General features: G+C 44.4%; 1 long non-coding RNA gene across 1 annotated transcript in view; it reads right to left on the reverse strand.

Moving 5' to 3' along the window:
* Positions 1–5,768: 5,768 nt before the first annotated feature.
* LOC116974003 overlaps positions 5,769–18,627 on the reverse strand; it is a 16,428-nt gene continuing 3,569 nt past the window's right edge. The window contains exon 3 of the long non-coding RNA XR_004412245.1: positions 5,769–5,962. This is a non-coding gene — a long non-coding RNA (uncharacterized LOC116974003). The remainder of the gene's footprint in view (positions 5,963–18,627) is intronic.

Below are 18,627 nucleotides of genomic sequence, written 5' to 3' on the forward strand. Positions count from 1 at the left end.
TTCAAGCCAAAGCATCCAAGACACAATTTGCAGTTAGAAGTGCCTTTCAACTTCAAGCCAAAGCACAGAAGCCGCCATTTGCAGTAAGAAGTGCCTTTCAACACAAGCCAAAGAAGCCAAGCCGTCATTTGTAGTAAGGAGTGCCTTTCAACTTCGAGCCAAAGCACCCGCCGCCATTTGCAGTAAGTAGTGCCTTTCAACTTCATGCCAATGCACCAACGCCGCCATTTGCAGTAAGTAGTGCCTTCCAACTTCAAGCCAAAGCACCCAAGCCGCCATTTGCAGTAAGTAGTGCCTTTCAACTTCAAGCCAAAGCACCCAAGCCGCCATTTGCAGTAAGTAGTGTCTTTCAACTTCAAGCCAAAGCACCCAAGCTGCCATTTGCAGTAAGTAGTGCCTTTCAACTTCAAGCCAAAGCAGCCAAGCTGCCATTTGCAGTAAGTAGTGCCTTTCAACTTCAAGCCAAAGCACCCAAGCTGCCATTTGCAGTAAGAAGTGCCTTTTAACTTCAAGCCAAAGCACCCAAGCCGCCATTTACTGTAAGAAGTGTCTTTCAACTTCAAGCCAAAGCACCCAAGCTGCCATTTGCAGTAAGTAGTGCCTTTCAACTTCAAGCCAAAGCAGTCAAGCCAAAGCAGCCAAGCCGCCATTTGTAGTAAGGAGTGCCTTTCAACTTCGAGCCAAAGCACCCGCCGCCATTTGCAGTAAGTAGTGCCTTTCAACTTCAAGCCAATGCACCAACGCCGCCATTTGCAGTAAGTAGTGTCTTTCAACTTCAAGCCAAAGCACCCAAGCTGCCATTTGCAGTAAGTAGTGCCTTTCAACTTCAAGCCAAAGCAGCCAAGCTGCCATTTGCAGTAAGTAGTGCCTTTCAACTTCAAGCCAAAGCACCCAAGCTGCCATTTGCAGTAAGGTGCCTTTTAACTTCAAGCCAAAGCACCCAAGCCGCCATTTACAGTAAGAAGTGTCTTTCAACTTCAAGCCAAAGCACCCAAGCTGCCATTTGCAGTAAGTAGTGCCTTTCAACTTCAAGCCAAAGCAGTCAAGCCAAAGCAGCCAAGCCGCCATTTGCAGGAAGTAGTGCCTTTCAACTTCAAGCCAAAGCACCCAAGCTGCCATTTGCTGGAAGTAGTGCTTTTCAACCTCAAGCCAAAGCACCCAAACCGCCATTTGCAGTAAGTAGTCTGTCAACTTCAAGCCAAAGAATCCAAGCCGCCATTTGCAGTAAGTAGTGCCTTTCAACTTCAAGCCAAAGCACCCAAGCCGCCATGTGAAATAAGTAGTGCCTTTCAACTTCAAGCCAAAGCACCCAAGCCGCCATTTGCAGTTAGTGCCTTTCAACTTCAACTTACTTTTTTTCTATTATAAAACAAAATGGATGGATGTTTGTGTAAATTGAGTTGTGTCTCAGGTCTTTTTGTTTTGTAATGTATGGCTGCAGAAACGTCATTTCGTTTGGACCTCAAGGGGTCCAAATGACAAATTAATTGAATTGAATTGAATTGAATTGAAAAAAAAAAAAAATCAGCTGGTATTATAGAGAATACTTCCTCAAGGTAAAAGCATGCTTAATGAGTAAAATCATACAGGGAGATTACATAGAAACCTGGTTTGTATTCATTTGAGTTACAAGGGTGATGTAATGGTTGTAAATTAATTTGTCAAACAAATGCAAAATAAGCACGTCCTTTATGGGGATTAATATCCTGCAAACAGAGAGACAGAGAGTATCTGGAACCATCCAAGATGAAAATGAGTTGACACATTGAGATGGTCAATTTCTACAGTTTGCAGTCCACTTGTATATGCTTGTAATGGATCTACTGGTTGACTCGGGGTAGTTGGAATGCTGGGGGGAAATAAAGCTATCTACTTGCTCCAGAAGTATCCATATAGCCAGAAAATGCAGGAAATCAATAAGATGTCTGATGGAATGCTTAGCTCTTCCTGGTTACACAGCACTCTAATCAGCTCATGTAGCTACGATTGATCAAACTCCATTCTTCTCACACCAACCTGATTTACATTCATCCGTCTTAGCAAAATTGCTTCAAATTCTTGCAGCAGGTTCCTTTCAGCATTTGAGTAAAAATGCTAACTATAGTAATGACAAAGGTATTTGATGCATTACAGATCAATCAGTGGCATTATCAAAAATTATTTTGGCCAATAATATGTTGCCACTGAAGGTGTTGTGAGAGTCATATACTGTACTAACTTGAATGATAACCAATTAGAGAGTAAAGATTAGTTATAACAAGACCTTCACAGATTGAGACTACTGGAGTGTCTCAGAGATAGGTGCTTGAGCTCCAAAGGGTCCCCAGACTGCAGACTCTTTCTCCCATCTTCAGGAATCCTGATCTCTCTGGATCTCTCCATCTGTCCCGTTATCCTCCTTAGATTTTCATTGATAACTGCTGACCGCCTTGATTTTTCTCCTGTCCTCACCGAACATCAGTTATCATACACGCACCACGGCACCATATTCCCACATGATATACCATTGTGGCTAAGGGGATCAGAGGGTATGGAGAGAAGGCAGGTACGGGATACTGAGTTGGATGATCAGCCATGATCATATTGAATGGCGGTGCAGGCTCGAAGGGCCGAATGGCCTACTCCTGCACCTAATTTCTATGTTTCTATGTCTATGTTTCTATCCCTGAAAGTGACAACACAGATGACTAGGATGTCAACAAAGGCAAACTGCATGTTCGCCTTCATCTGTCTGGACTTGAATATAAAAGTTGGGAAGTCATGTAACAGCTGTAATACATTTTAGTTGAGTGCATTCGGAGTTTTGTGTGCAGTTCTGGTTGCAATATTATAGGAATGGTTGTGGTAGCGTTGGAAAAGTTTTCCAGGATACTGCCTTGATTAGAGGGTTAAAACTATAAGGAGAAGTTGGACAAACTTGGATTGTTTTCTATGCAATATTGCAGGCTGACTAGAGACCTGATAGAAGTTTATAAAATTATTAGGGGCAGAGATAAAGTTTTTTTCCCAGGATGGAAAATTCAAATACTAAAGGGCATAGGCTGACATTATGGTTGGCACAGACATGGTAGGTTGAAGGGCCTGTTCCTATGTTGTATTATTCTATGTTCCCCAGTTTTCAACCTTGATTCCCCATACCCTGTATTACCTTCTGCTGTATTTTTTACCATAGATAAGTAGTTCCTCTATACCTCCAATCCACATCTGAATCGCCTTCAAGCCCATTTCATTTCTTCCTTGAACAGAAGCCCAACCATTTCCCCAACACTAACACATTTATTAACTTGGCTAAACTTAGTCTCACTTGGAACAACTTATTTGTAAATTCCATTCACTCTCTCCAGATCAGTGATATACTTGTAATTATGAGAACTTGCAAGTTGTCATGCCTGTTTTTTTGTGGAATACATAGAACAGTCTTTGTTCAGTTCTGCTCAGGACCTTTTCTCAAAAGCTTTTCACTGTACCTCGGTACATGTGACAATAAACTAAACTAAAACTAAACCTCTTTCTCAACTATGTTTCCAGTACATCAATGCCTGCATTGATGAAATTTCCTGCACTCATGCAGAACTCGCTTTTCCTCCAATTTCCACACTGCTCCCACCCTCATGTGGTTCTTCTCTGATTCTCTATCCATCTCAGAGGACATACGTTACAAGTCTTCAGCCCCTCTCAACTGTCATGACTATATTGCCTCCCACCCTGCTTCCTGAACGACTCCTAGTCCTTCCATCTCCATTGTATTTCTTCCACTAATGATACTCTAGGTGCAGAATGCCACTAGAATACCCTTTTTCTGCCTAAACTCTGACTTTCATCCTTGACACCGGCCTTGATTTCATCTTATCCATTTCCCCCAACTCTGCTCTCATCTCTTCTCCCCAGGAGAGAGCAAATATTTTTGATTTCTCCTGACATTCTATTGCACCAAATGCAACATACAGTGAACCATCTAAACAATTTCCACATGTTTCAACATTGGAATTGGTTTATCTTATCACGCATACTGAGATGCATTGTAATTTCTTTTTTTGCATGCCATCAAGTCAGATCATACTATAAATGAGTACAACAAGCCATACACAAGTACCACAGGTACAGTTAGAGTGGAAAGATTGGAAAGCTTGTAATGGATGTGAGTACATCCTCTCCAGGACCAGCAGACAAAGAACTGCCATTTTGTGGCAGCATCTTTTACAACACGAGACACAGTTTCTCCTCCACTTTCTACATTTTGAAGTGGCTGTTCATTTCTCTACTCTTTCATCCCCACTAACTACTGCCCCATCCTGCAACACTTACCCATTCAATCACAGCAGATGCAACAAATGCAATTTCACCTCTTTCCTTCCCACAATCTATGGTCACACAGTCTTTCCAGATGAAACCGTTTTTCACTTGCCTTTTTGACTCTTTAATGCACTTTATTTGGATTCCCAAATTGGTGTCCTCCCCTTCAAATAAACGAAAATCAGCATGAGGGACCACTTTGCAGTTTTTTTTTTTCAATCTAAAGGGATAACTATGGGCTTCCTGTTGTCTGCCACTTTAATTCTCCATCGTGTTCCCATTCGGCAAACATGATGGAGAATTAATAGCCTATTCAGCATGGCTGGATGCACTTTACTAACAAGACCCCATGCAAGCTTGAGAATCAACATCTCATATGTTGAGCCGTTCAAACTCTCGGTGCTTCAATTATTGGACATGTCAATGGATATTTTTAAGGTGGAGATTGATCGGTTCTTGATTAGTTCTAGTGTCGGGTTATGGTGAAAAGGCAGAAAAATGAGGTTGCGAGGGAAAGATAGATTAGCCATCTGGCGAAGTAGACTTGATGGGTCAATGGCCAAATTTCTGCTCCTATGATTTATGAATTATAACTACTGTGAAATTGCATTATTTGTCTCCATGTGAACTGGCCATATTTTCTGTATTGAATGAATGAATGAATGAATGAGTTTATTGGCCAAGTATGTACACATACAAGGAATTTGCCTTGGCGCTCTGCTTGCATATAACAATGCGACATACAGTAAACTATTAAGAATAAAAAATATGCTGTGCTGAGTTCATCATCCAAGGTCGATCTTTTTGTATAAGATTCAAGAGAGTTTATTGTCATGTGTCCCAGATAGGACATTGAAATTCTTGCTTTGCTTCAGCACAACAGAATATAGACAATAGACAATAGACAATAGGCAATCGGTGCAGGAGTAGGCCATTCGGCCCTTCGAGCCAGCACCGCCATTCAATGTGATCATAGCTGATCATCCCCAATCAGTACCCCGTTCCTGCCTTTTCCCAATATCCCCCGACTCCGCAATCTTTAAGAGCCCTATCCAGCTCTCTCTTGATAGCATCCAGAGATCCAGAGCATCTGCCATCTGAGGCAGATAATTCCACACACTCACAACTCTCTGTGAGAAAAAGAGTTTCCTCGTCTCCGTTCTAAATGGCTTACCCCTTAATTCTCAAACTGTGGCCCCTGGTTCTGGACTCCCCCAACATCGGGAACATGTTTCCTGCCTCCAGCGTGTCCAAACCCTTAACACTCTTATACGTTTCAACAAGGTCTGCTCTCATCCTTCTAAACTCCAGAGTGTACAAGCCCAGCTGCTTCATTCTCTCAGCATATGACAGTCCTGCCATCCCGGAAATTAACCTTGTAAACATACCTCCCTCAATAGCAAGAATGTCCTTCCTCAAATTAGGGGTCCAAAACTGCACACAATACTTCAGGTGTGGTCTCACTAGGGCTCCGTACAACTGCAGAAGGACCTCTTTGCTCCTATACTCGACTCCTCTTGTTATAAAGGCCAACATGCCATTCGCTTTCTTCACTGCCTGCTGTACCAGCATACTTTCTATCATAGACTGATAAACAAGGTCCCCCAGATCCCACTGTACTTCCCCTTTTCCTAACTTAACGCCATAATAATCTGCCTTCCTGTTTTTGCTACCAAAATGGATAACCCAACCTGTCCAAGTCACCCTGCATTCTCATAGCATCCTCCTCACAGTTCACACTGCCACCAAGCTTTGTGTCATCTGCAAATTTGCTAATGCTACTTTGAATCCCTTCATCCAAATCATTGATGTATATTGTAAATAGCTGCGGTCCCAGCGCCGAGCCTTGCGGTATCCCACTAGTCACTGCCTGCCATTCTGAAAGGGACCTGTTTATCCCCATTCTGTTTCCTGTCTGCCAATTAATTTTCTATCCATGTCAGCACTCCACCCACAATACCATGTGCCCTAATTTTGCCCACTAATCTCCTATGTGGGACCTTATCAAATACTTTCTAAAAGTCCAGGTACACTACATCCACTGGCTCTCTCTTGTCCATTTTCCTAGCTACATCTTCCAAAAATTCCAGAAGATTAGTCAAGCATGATTTCCACTTCGTAAATCTATGCTGACTCGGACCGATCCTGTTACTGCCATCCAAATGAGCGGCTATTTCATCTTTTATAATTGACTCCAGCATCTTCCCCACCACCGATGTCAGGCTAACTGCTCTATAATTCCCTGTTTTACTTCGGAGTCACGTGAGTGACTATGTGAAGAACCCCACCAGGACGCATGCATGACATATCGCTACACGCATTGCGAAACAGTCAGGCGGGGTGGAACAACGTTCCCCCGCAGCGGCAGTTTAAAAGCCGGAACCTGCAGGTAAGAGTACTCTGCGGGTCTTTTTGTGTTTTCCCATACTGATACAGGTGGGGAGCATGGACAAGTCAAAGAAAGCAACGAGGGCTGCGACAAAGCTGGTGGGGGAGGACCGCGGAGTAGGGGGCAGCCAGCAGCGGCCAGCGGCACTTGAATCACCTATAATGGGATCAGCTGTGCCCGATGTCGCCTCCGCACTGGCCAGATCCACTCCGCGGCCGGGCGGTAAGGCAAAACAAAAACCAACAAAGTCATGGACTCAGATGAGTCCGACTTTGAGCAGCCGCGGGCGGCCAGCGACCGTGAGCGCTGGAGCCGGATGGAGCAGTGTGTGGAGCATTTGCTCCAACGTGACAGGCTCCGGGAGATGGAGTCGAGTCACTGTGGGCTCTATGTAAAACCCACAGCAGCACCTCTTGTAGGGCTGCACAGTGCTTCTCCCTCGTCAGAGGGGAGTACTGGGGGTCAGTACTGGGCTGATCCTGAAGAGGGGTTTGCAGAAGAGAAATCAAGTGTACAGGGGGTGCAGGAACGTGAAAATCTACTGGACATGGTGTCCAACTTCATACAGCCAGACCAGACTGGCCAAAACCTGGAGCAAAAACTAGCTGCCAGTATAGATTATATGTCCTTTAACCATCTACAAGAACAGGCTGTATTGGACACCACGTCAAGACACCTGGCACCGGGTAACTGTATATCCCTGAATGTTCCTGTAGTAAATACTTGTATATGGAAACATATTGGAATAGGAGTTAGAGGCATGGATATCAAACTCCAAAAGGTATTAAAACTCCTAACAGCGGGGATAACAGCTTTCACCCGCACAGTGGATGAGAAGGACATGTCGCAGGACCAAGAGGATGCACTGGCACTGCTTTGCAACACACAATATGAAATAAACAGCATCAGGAAGAGTGCCATCCGACCTACTTTAAACCCGAAATTTGCGGGACTGTGCAAACCTGGAAACGTAAAACCACCAATTCTACTATTTGGAGGTAACCTATTGAAGCAAGTCAAGGAGCTCGATGAGGAAGCAAAAACCCTGGGACTCATAAAAGGGACTTCATCAAAAACTCACTACGGCCATAGACAGCACCCTTACGCACCCACCAGTAGAACAAGACTGACTGGTAAAAGCTCGAAAGTCCGGTACACCGAACATGAGTCTTTTCTAGGCCATGGCCCAGGCCAGCCTTCTTGGAAGATACGCAAACCTCCAACATCAACCAAACCACAAACCCAGACACCGACGCCTCAACATCAACGAAGGATTTACAAAAAGAAGTAAACCTGCCACTGGTAACTATGGAGGTAGGTGGGGCTTGTTCCCTACAAATTGCAGGGAGCATGGAGGTTGGGGGGAGATTACACTCCTTTCTGGATGCATGGAGTATGTTAACTACTGACACTTATATTTTAAGCAGTATCCAGGGATATACCATAGAATTTATACACAAGTACAGCCCTCCAGTTCAACATATACCGAACCGAATGTTCGTACTTTCCGGTAAAGAAAAATCAGAAGTGCATGCTGAACTGGAGCGGCTTTACGCAAAAGGGGTAATTAAAAAATCCCAACACGAATCACTAGAATTCGTGTCCAATATCTTTACCAAAAACAAAAAAGATGGTGGTTGTCGCATCATCATAGATCTGACCAAATTGAATACATTTGTACAATATATTCATTTAAAAATGGAAACCTTTGTTACTGCAAAACAATTGATTTCCAACGGTTACTTCATGGCTAGCATCGATTTAAAAGATGCTTACTATTCAGTGCCTATACGAGGTGACCACAGATGTTACTTAAAATTCAACTGGATGGGACAGCGATGGCAGTATAGAGCGCTGCCAAATGGTTTAACATCAGCCCCAAGGCAGTTCACAAAAATTTTGAAACCAGCCCTAGCGTTTCTACGGAAACAAAAACACATGGTCATGGCATATCTAGATGACATACTTATTGTGGGCAAAACTTTGGAATTGGCCAAACAAACTGTAACAGCCACAAAACAGTTATTTGAAAAACTGGGGTTTATCATCCATCCAGTTAAATCTAAATAAACGCCTTCCACTACTATGGACTATTTGGGGTTCACCATTGACTCAGTTCACATGTCGGTGACTTTGCCAAAGGGAAAGGCTATAGACGTAATAGAGGCTTGCAATAATCTCATTGACATCAGTAAACCGTCCATCAGATTGGTAGCAAAAGTAATTGGCAAAATGGTGGCTGCTTTTCCAGCCACACAATTTGGACATTTACATTACCAAAATTTACAGAGAGCAAAAATACAAGCACTCAAAATTAATGCTGGTCATTTTGACAGACCAATGAAGCTATAATGGAACTAAAATGGTGGATAGATAACATTCGGCTTTGTTTCAATCCAATCATTATCAGCAACCCTTCTATGGTGCTACAAACTGATGCCAGTGCACTTGGTTGGGGTGCCACCAATTCCATCTCCAGCTGTGGAGGTAGATGGACTGCTCAGGAGGCATCATTATTACTAACACTGGGCATAAATTACCTAGAAATATTGGGTGCATTCTATGGCCTAAAGTCATATTCTACTGGGTCATATCACCAGCATGTTAGACTACAGATTGACAATACCACTGTGGTAGCATATATCAACCACATCGGTGGAAATAAATCGACATCATGTGACAATCTGGCTAATACAATTTGGCAATGGTGTATCCAGAGAGATATTTGGATATCAGCTACTTACCTACCAGGTAAACTAAATTTAGTGGCAGACACCAGGTCATGCAAATTTAATGAAAACACCGAATGGATGTTGAATAAAAAAGTATTTGCTGATAATACAGCACGGTATGGAACACCAGATATCGATCTATTCGCATCTAGGCTTAATCACCAGTTATCAAACTATGTTTCGTGGGAACCAGACCTTGGGGCAGCGGCGACAGATGCATTTTCGCTGCACTGGGGGAAATTGTTTATTTATGCATTCCCTCCTTTCTGCCTCATCAGTCGGGTATTAAGGAAAATACAGCAAGACTCTGCGTCTGGTATTTTGGTAGTATCCGATTGGCCTACTCAACCATGGTTCCCAGTGATACTGAACATGGTATTAGAACCATGTATCACCATCCCGAATAGACCAGACTTATTGGTTCATCCTGTAACGAGGGATAGCCACCCATGCCATAACTATTTGAATTGATTAATTTGTAGAGTCTAGAAATACCACTACTACAGCTGGGACTGACGGACCGAACAGTGAACATGATTTCGGCGGCACACAGACAGTCCACCAATAAACAGTATCTGGTCTATATCAGGAAGTGGGAGATGTATTGTCACAAAAACAGCATCACGTACAGAGAAATGAACATCCCGTCTGTTCTGGAATACCTGGCAGGCCTCCATTATGATGAGGGGCTCAGTTATAGTGCCATCAACTGCGCCAAAAGTGCCCTGTCAACTTATCTATGGCAAGGAACAGAGCGTCACTCTGTTGGGACTCACCCACTGGTAACAAAACTTATGAGGGGAAATTTTAATACCAATCCCCCAAGAACCAGGTACTCCCAAATATGGGATGTGAGTATTGTCCTGAAGATGCTCAGGAATTGGTCTCCAGCAACAGCTCTGTCCCTACATAGACTGACATTAAAAACAGTCATGCTAATGGCTTTGGTCATGGCACAAAGGGTACAGTCATTACATAAATTAAGACTGGACAACATGACTTCTTCATCTGAAAATATTACGTTTCATATTTATGAATTAGTTAAGCAGAACAGACAGGGATCAGCAGGCCTCAATATAGAATTTAGGTCTTACCCAACAGATTATCGTCTCTGTATAGTAAGACATTTGTCGTTATACATGGAGAACACGAAAATCATCAGATGCAATGAGAAGGCACTTTTAGTCAGCCATAAGCAACCACACAAAAGAGTGACGGTCCAGACCATCTCAAGATGGCTGAAACAGGTTCTAATACAGGCTGGGGTGGATACTAATATTTTAAAATCTCATTCCACCAGGGCTGCAGCTACATCGGCAGCTATGCAGTTGGATGTACCAATGGACCAAATCCTCAAGACAGCAGGATGGTCAGGGGAAAAAACTTTCCAACTATTTTATCATAAACCAGTCATTAAACCTGGAACGTTTGCATAAACAATTTTAAGTTCTGTAATTTAATTTACCCAATTAATAGAGGCCATAATTTTGTGTTAATAAATTTCATGGATTTCAATGTCGGATTCATGTCTAAATTATGTTGACACAATTCCTCCTACAGTCATTAAGGCAGATGTGATGCATGGACTCGTTTCCACGGCATGAAATCACAGAGCTTTGAAATCTTCACGTAGTCACTCACGTGACTCCGAAGTAAAATAGTAAGATTAAACGAGAACTTACCAGTTCGAAGTTTGATCGTTATTTTTTGAGGAGTACGTTGAGGGTATACGTGCCCTCCGCTCCCGCCCATGATCATATACTCAACTGGTATTTCTTCTCTAATCTTACTATGTTTAAGTCATTACAGTTATCTGTGATTTCACACCGCTGCTTTGAAGAATGTCACGCATGCGTCCTGGCGGGGTTCTTCACGTATTCCCTCAACGTACTCCTCATAAAATAACGATCAAACTTCGAACTGGTAAGTTCTCGTTTAATCTTACTATTTTCTTTCTCCCGCCTTTCTTAAAAGGTGGGATTACATTAGCTTCCCTCCAATCCACAGGAACTGATCCCGAGTCTATAGGACATTGGAAAATTATCACCAATGCATCCATTATTTCTAGAGCCACTTTCTTAAGTACCCTGGGATGCACACCATCAGGCCTTGGGGATTTATCAGCCTTCAGTCCCATCAGTCTACCCAACACCATTTCCTGCCTAATGTGGACTTCCTTCAGTTCCTCTGTCACCCCAGATCCTCTGGCCACTACTATATCAGGAAGATTGTTTGTGTCCTGCTTTGTGAAGATGGATCCAAAGTACCTGTTCAACTCATCTGCCATTTCCTTGTTTCCCATAATAAAATCACCTTTTTCAGTCTTCAAGGTTCCAAATTTGGTCTTAACTAATTTTTTTCTCTTCACATACCTAAAGAAGCTTTTACTATCCTGCTTTATATTCTTGGCTACCTTACCTTCGTACCTCATCTTTTCTCCCCGTATTGTGTTTTTAGTTATCTTCTGTTGCTATTTAAACATTACCCAATCCTCTTGCTTCCTTCCCATTAATTCGAGAATCTTTTGTAATTTTTCCTGTAGTCACTTCCACTTCAACTCCATCTTTATACTCCCAATTTGTCAATCCCTCCCCCCCACTATTTAGTTTAAACGCACACGTGTAGCCCTAGCAACCTGCCTGCCAGAATGTCAGTCCCCCTCCAGATAACGTGTAACCCGTCCCTTTTCTACAGGTCACCCCTACCCCAGTGGTCTATAAATCTAAATCCTTGCTCCCTGCTCCAGCCTCTCAGCCACACATTCAGATCCCCAATCTCCCTGATCATGTCCTCACTAGCACAAGGTACTGGCAGCAATCCAGAGATAACCAACCGAGAAATCCTGCCTTTCAGTCTTCTTCCCAACACTCTGAACTCATGTTGCAGAACCTCCTTCCTCTTCTTCCCGATGTCGTTTGTGCCTACGTGCACAATTACTGCCGGCTGTTCAACTTCTCTCTCGAGGATGTTCAGAATCCAGCTCGTGTCCCATCTCTAGGTTTGGAGTCCGCTGCTCGGACTGGAAACATCATCTCCCCCGACAGTTCCCAAGAGGGCATACCTGATTTCAATAGGCACAGCCAGCTGGGTCTCCTGCACTCCACGATTTCCACCCTTTCTCTCAGTCATACACCTTCCTTCTTCCCGTATCCTCGGCGTGACAACCTCACTGTAGGTTCTGTCCAGGAAACTCTTGTTTTCCCGGATGGCCCTGAGGTCATCCAGCTGCTTCTCCAGTGCACCAACACGGTCCTTCAGGAGCTGAAGCTGGACGCACTTGCCACAGTTGTAGCAGCCAGAGGCTCCATCCGTGTCCCTGGGCTCCCACATTCTGCTAGCCTCACACTGTCTAATCTGTCCTGTCATGTGTTCACCGCATTCCGTCCTCTCAAGCTTTTTGCGTAATCTCCTCTCCTCAGCCTCCTCGTCGAAGACTCAAGCCAAAGACTCACACTTTATTCACAAGACTCTCGATCCAAAGACTTACACTTTACTCACAGGGCGGCTGCTGCTGCGGCTGCGGCGGCTGCTCCCTTAGAGCAGTCTTACTAATATTGGGTGATAAATCTTCAGATGATATACACGCCCAGGAATTTGAAACTCTTGACCGTCTCCACCATCGACCCGTTGATATAAACGGGACTATGGTTCCCCATACTATCCCTTCCAAAGTCCACAATCAGTTCCTTGGTTTTGTTGGTGTTGAGAGCCAGGCTATTGTGCTGGCACCATTTGGTCAAACAGTCAATCTCACTTCTATATATATACACAGAATATACACTCATCTCCATCAGTGATACGTCCTACAACAGTGGTGTCGTCAGCAAACTTGATGATGGAGTTCGCACTATGACCAGCTACGCATTCATGAGTATAGAGTGAGTACAGCAGGGGGTTGAGCACGCAGCCTTGAGGTGCTCCCGTGCTGATTGTTATCGAGGCTGACACATTTCCACCAATACGGACAGACTGTGGGCTGTGAATGAGGAAGTCGAGGATCCAATTGCAGAAGGATGCACAGAGACCCAGTTCTGAGAGTTTGGTAACCTGCTTGGAGGGGATGATTGTGTTAAATGCCGAGCTGTAGTCAATGAATAACAGCCTGGCATATGAGTTTTTGTTGTCCAAGTGGTCAAGAGTGGAGTGGAGAGCCAGCGAGATCGCATCCACCATTGATTTGTTGTGGCGGTAAGCGAACTACAGTGGGTCCAGGTGTTTCTCGAGATATGAGTTGATTTGCGACATGATCAACCTCTCAAAGCACTTCATCACCACCGACATTAGTGCCACTGGTCGATAGTCATTGGGGCACGGCACCTTGCTCTTCTTGGGCACAGGTATAATTGATGCCCTTTTAAAGCAGGTGGGAACCTCAGACCTCAGAAGTAAGAGGTTGAAAATGTCCATAAAAACTCCAGCCAGTTGGTCCACACAGGTTTTTAGAACACGACCGGGTATGCCATCAGGTCCAGGCACTTTCCGGGGGTTCACCCCTCTGAAGGATTTTCTGACGTCGATCTCTATGACCGTGACTGAAATACCATCACAGCGAATGGGGGCTCGAGAAGGCACATCAGTGTTCTCCCGATCAAAGCGTGCGTAAAACTCATTGAGCTCGTCAGGGAGTGAAGTTTCACTGACATGTGTGCTGCCTCTTGATTTTGCCTTGTAGGAGTTGATTGCATTCAGGCCTCGCCACAGCTGCTGAACATCAGTCTCATCGTCCAGCTTGGAGCAGGTCCCTTTTGGCCTTTTTAATGGCCTTACTAAGGTTGTATCTTGTCTTCTTGTAGTCCTCGGTATCTTCAGGCATGAAAACCTGGTGTCTGGACTTCAGAAGAGTGTGGATCTCATGGTTCATCCAGGGCTTCTGATTGGGAAACACTTGGAAGGTTTTTGTTGGGATGCAGTCCTCCACACATTTCTTTAAGAAGTCTGTAACGACTGTTGCGTATTCGTTCAGGTCCGTTGCCGAGTCCCTGAACATTGCCCATGGTCGGATTTACCGAAGTGAGAGTGAGGGATAGAGCGATAGGCATTCTTGATGGTCATGTAGCAGTGGTTGAGGGTGTTTGGTCCTCTGGTGCAGCAGGAGACATGTTGGTGGAAGTTAGGGAGCGATTTCTTGAGGTTTGCTTTGTTGAAGTCCCCAGCTATGGTGATAAATGCCTCGGGGTAAGACGTCTGGTGTTTGTTGACCACAGCGTGCAGCTCCTCCAGTGCCAGAGGGATGCCTGCTTGGGGTGGGATGTGGACCGCGGTCAGGGTGTTTGAGGTGAATTCCCTCGGTAGGTAGAAGGGGCGGCACTTCACCGCCAGATGTTCGAGATGTGGAGAGCAGAAGTTGGATAGGACTGCCACGTCTGAGCACCACGCAGAGTTGACCATGAAGCAGACGCCCCCTCCTCTCCCTTTCCCAGATGCCTGCGTACGGTCCATACGGTGGATGGAGAACCCTTCAGGCTGGACCGCTGAGTCTGGGGAGCTGGGGGTGAACCATGTCTCTGAGAAACAGAACACAGAGCATTCCCTCACCTCCCTTTGATAAAGCAGCCTTGCCCTTAAGTCCTCCACTTTATTTTCTAGTGACTGCACGTTGGCCAGTAGGATAGTAGGGAGAGGGGGCCGAAGTCCCCTCCGCTTCAGTCTGACCTGTAGTCCTGCCTGACAGCCACATTTCCGTACTCCATGGAGCCCTCCTCGGTCTTTAAAGCTACAGTACTTACAGTTCTCCGCGAGTTCGGGGATTCCCCTGAGATCGGGAATTCCCATACAGTCTGCACCTCCAGCTCCGTTGCTGCTGGGGGATCCTGCCCGACGGCCTCGATTCCAGACTCCATGAGGGCCTCCCCGGTGTTTGCAGGTAGGGTTCTTGCTGTACCTGCGCTCCTCTGCGAGGTTGGGGATTCCCCTCTGACCGGAGATTCCCTTACCGTCACTAACAACGAGAATGCATTTAAATGCGTTAGCAGCTCGCTACTTACGGCGTTGATTCCAGTGGATTCTCTGATGCAGGTGAGTTCATAAATGCTGTATTTAACTATTCTTCTTTGTGCCGTTCGTTCTTTTTTTATTATATCTTTATTATATCTCCAAGGCAACTAAGCCTCAACCTGTCATATGCCTCTTCCCACCCCCTACCCACCACCTTCTGTGCAGCTTAAGTATAAATTATTTTTTTCCTCGTTCTTCGTTCTGACCAAGGGAATTTAAAATGAAATATTAACTGTGTTTCTCTTTCCACAGGTTTTGCCTGGCCTGTTGCCTGAAAATCTGACCAGAAATCCTAACCTGCATTTTCTATTTTATTCAAGGCCTACCTTGTGGCTTAGAGAGCAAGATGAACATTTGCTGATAAAACAAAATTGTATTGGAATGTAAGTATTGATGTGGAATCTGAATCTGAATCTGAATCTGAATCTGATGTGGATGCAAAGAGGCTTCAAGGGGACATCAACAAGTTAAACAAGTGGGTAACAATATGTCAAATGGAGTATTGTATAGAAAAAAATGAAGCTATCCACTTGGTCTAAAATAACAAGAAATGCTGAGTAATTTTAAATGGTAAGAGATTGGGAAATACTTGTGTTCACTTGGACCTGGATGGCCTGGTACTAAACTTACAGAAAGCTAACATGAAGATGCAACAAGTAATAAGGATGGGAAATGGTGTATCAACTTTTATTGCCAAAGAACTTGAGTAAAAAAATAACAGCATCTTTCAACAGTTATTTGGGCCCAGGTAAGCCCTCGCCTGAAGTATTGTCCAATGTGATCCATTTGCCCAAGAAAACAGACTTGTTATGCAGAGACTGCAATTAAAAATCATTAGACTGCCTCCTGGGATATAAAGTGAAAAGCAATTGAGTAAACCAAGCCTCTATTATCAAGAGTTTAGAAGAATGATAAATATTTTTTAGAGGGTTGGACATATTAGATAAAGGGAGGATATTTCCCTGGTTAAGGAGTATAGAATTAAAGGGTCTCAGTTTTAAAATAAAGGTAGATGATGTGAGCCTGATTAGCCAAATAAATGCCTTCATACAAAGGATATTGCATCTTTGGAGTATTCTATCCCCAAGGGAAGTGATGATGTAATCATTGATTGTATTCAAAACCAGAATTAAGACAATTCTGGATATTAATGGAGTTGAGGAAAATGGGGAAAGGATAGGAAATTTGGCGTTGTAGTTGAAGATCAACTATTAAATGGTTGAGTAGCTAGATGGGCCAAATGCTCCTATTTCCAATGCTCTTATATTGTAAATGGGAATGAATAAACAAAAGTGACATTTGTTTGTAGGAAAATGAAGTTACATTACAGAACAAATAATGCTATAATAAATAACAGATGAGATAAAGCACTAACACCTAAACCACACGATAAAGTATGGAATAAGTAATACATGACTATACTCGCAAAGTGTAAGAAACAATGAGGTGTTTGGAATATATCATAAACAAGCTTAAATAGCCAGGGGAATAAATAGTTTAAAGCCATCTCAAAAATGAGGGCTGTAAATATAAAGGGATACAAATTCACAACAGTTAGTGACATGGACATTTTTTGCATTTCTCAAATAGAACAGCTTTCACTGAGAAATTGAATGGAATTGTCATTGAAAATGTGACTCTTGGAACACATGCTATAACCAGCACAAAAGATGTTAAAAAATAATTATACAAAATTAATATGGAAATTTGAAGTATGGATATGAAGCTGGCTTTAAGCACTAATGTTAATCAAAATATTCAAAAGGAAATGTTAGCTGGGAAAAAAAATATGAATTTATAAAATCATAAATGACAAGTAGGTAGCAAATAAGTCATCTGCTGGAAAAGACATTTCACATAAGGTAACATTAATGCAGTTGAGTATTTTTAAAGGATGCATAAACACTTGCTAAATGAAATAAAAGTGAGAAAAATGGGTATATAAGTAGAATTCAAATTCTTTGAGCAACATGTGAACAAGTAAAATTAAGCCATGAGGCAAAGGAACATATTGGAAAATAACTACCAAAAAAATCACTTGTTTCAATAAAAACTAGACTAAGTGGGACTCATAGAAACATAGAAACATGCAGGAGTAGGACATCCGGCCCTTCGAGCCTGCACCACCATTCAATATGATCATGGCTGTTGGGTCGTTGGCTCCCAGCTTCACACAGGAGGCCTGGTCCCCCAATGCAATATTCCACCTCTCCATCAATTCCAATATTGTTGGCCAATGGGGGGGGGGGGGGGGGACGGGCTTTCTGGAGCGCTAGCATGGTGTTGTGGGCTGAAGGGACTGGCTTCCAGAGGGCTAGCATGGACATTGTGGGCCAAATGGATTATTGGGCTGGCAGCAGCCACTGAGACCACTTACAAACACACACACTCTCACACACACACACGCGCACACACACGCACACTCACGCTCACTCACGCACATACACACGCACACTCACACTCTCACACACACACTCACACACTCACACACTCACCAACACACATGCACCCACACACACTCACACACACACTCATACATATACACACACACTCACTCGCACTCACACACACACTCACACACACACTCACACACACGCGCACACACTCACTCACACACTCACACACACTCAAGCACACTCAAACACACACACACACACACACACTCCCACTCACACACACACACTCACACACACTCACACACACACACACTCACACACACTCACACACACATACACACACACTCCCACTCTCACACACACACACACTCACATACAGGGGGCGCCGTCCTGTATGGTATGGCTCCCCAGCCTGCAGCTGTCCATTTTATTTAATGTGGGGGTGGGGGGGGGGGGGAAATTGCTTTTCAGGGTCCCTACCAGCTCAGAGAGGCGGCTTTTCTCCAGGCAGCACCTTCGACCTGTCCTCGCAGCCTACCAGCGGACCTGGAGTGGCGTTTCCTGTCGGAACCGGCCAGAACCTCGGCTTCGGCGGTGGCACAGCGCTGGAGCGCTATCGCGGAGCGGCGATGCCTTGCCCGGGTCGCCACACTGGAACTCCGGTGAGCTGAGACCGCCGAGAAAAACATCGCGGAGCTGCGGGTCTGTGGAGCGGCCAGCTGCGGGCGGCGGCGCTGACTTTAACATCGGGAGCCTGGGATCTCTCGCCGAGATCGCCAGTGTGGAGCTCCTCCAGCGCGGCCTGCCGGCTTCGGAAGCCGCG

The sequence above is a fragment of the Amblyraja radiata genome, chromosome 6 (assembly GCF_010909765.2).
Source record: "Amblyraja radiata isolate CabotCenter1 chromosome 6, sAmbRad1.1.pri, whole genome shotgun sequence".
Taxonomy (NCBI): domain Eukaryota; kingdom Metazoa; phylum Chordata; class Chondrichthyes; order Rajiformes; family Rajidae; genus Amblyraja; species Amblyraja radiata.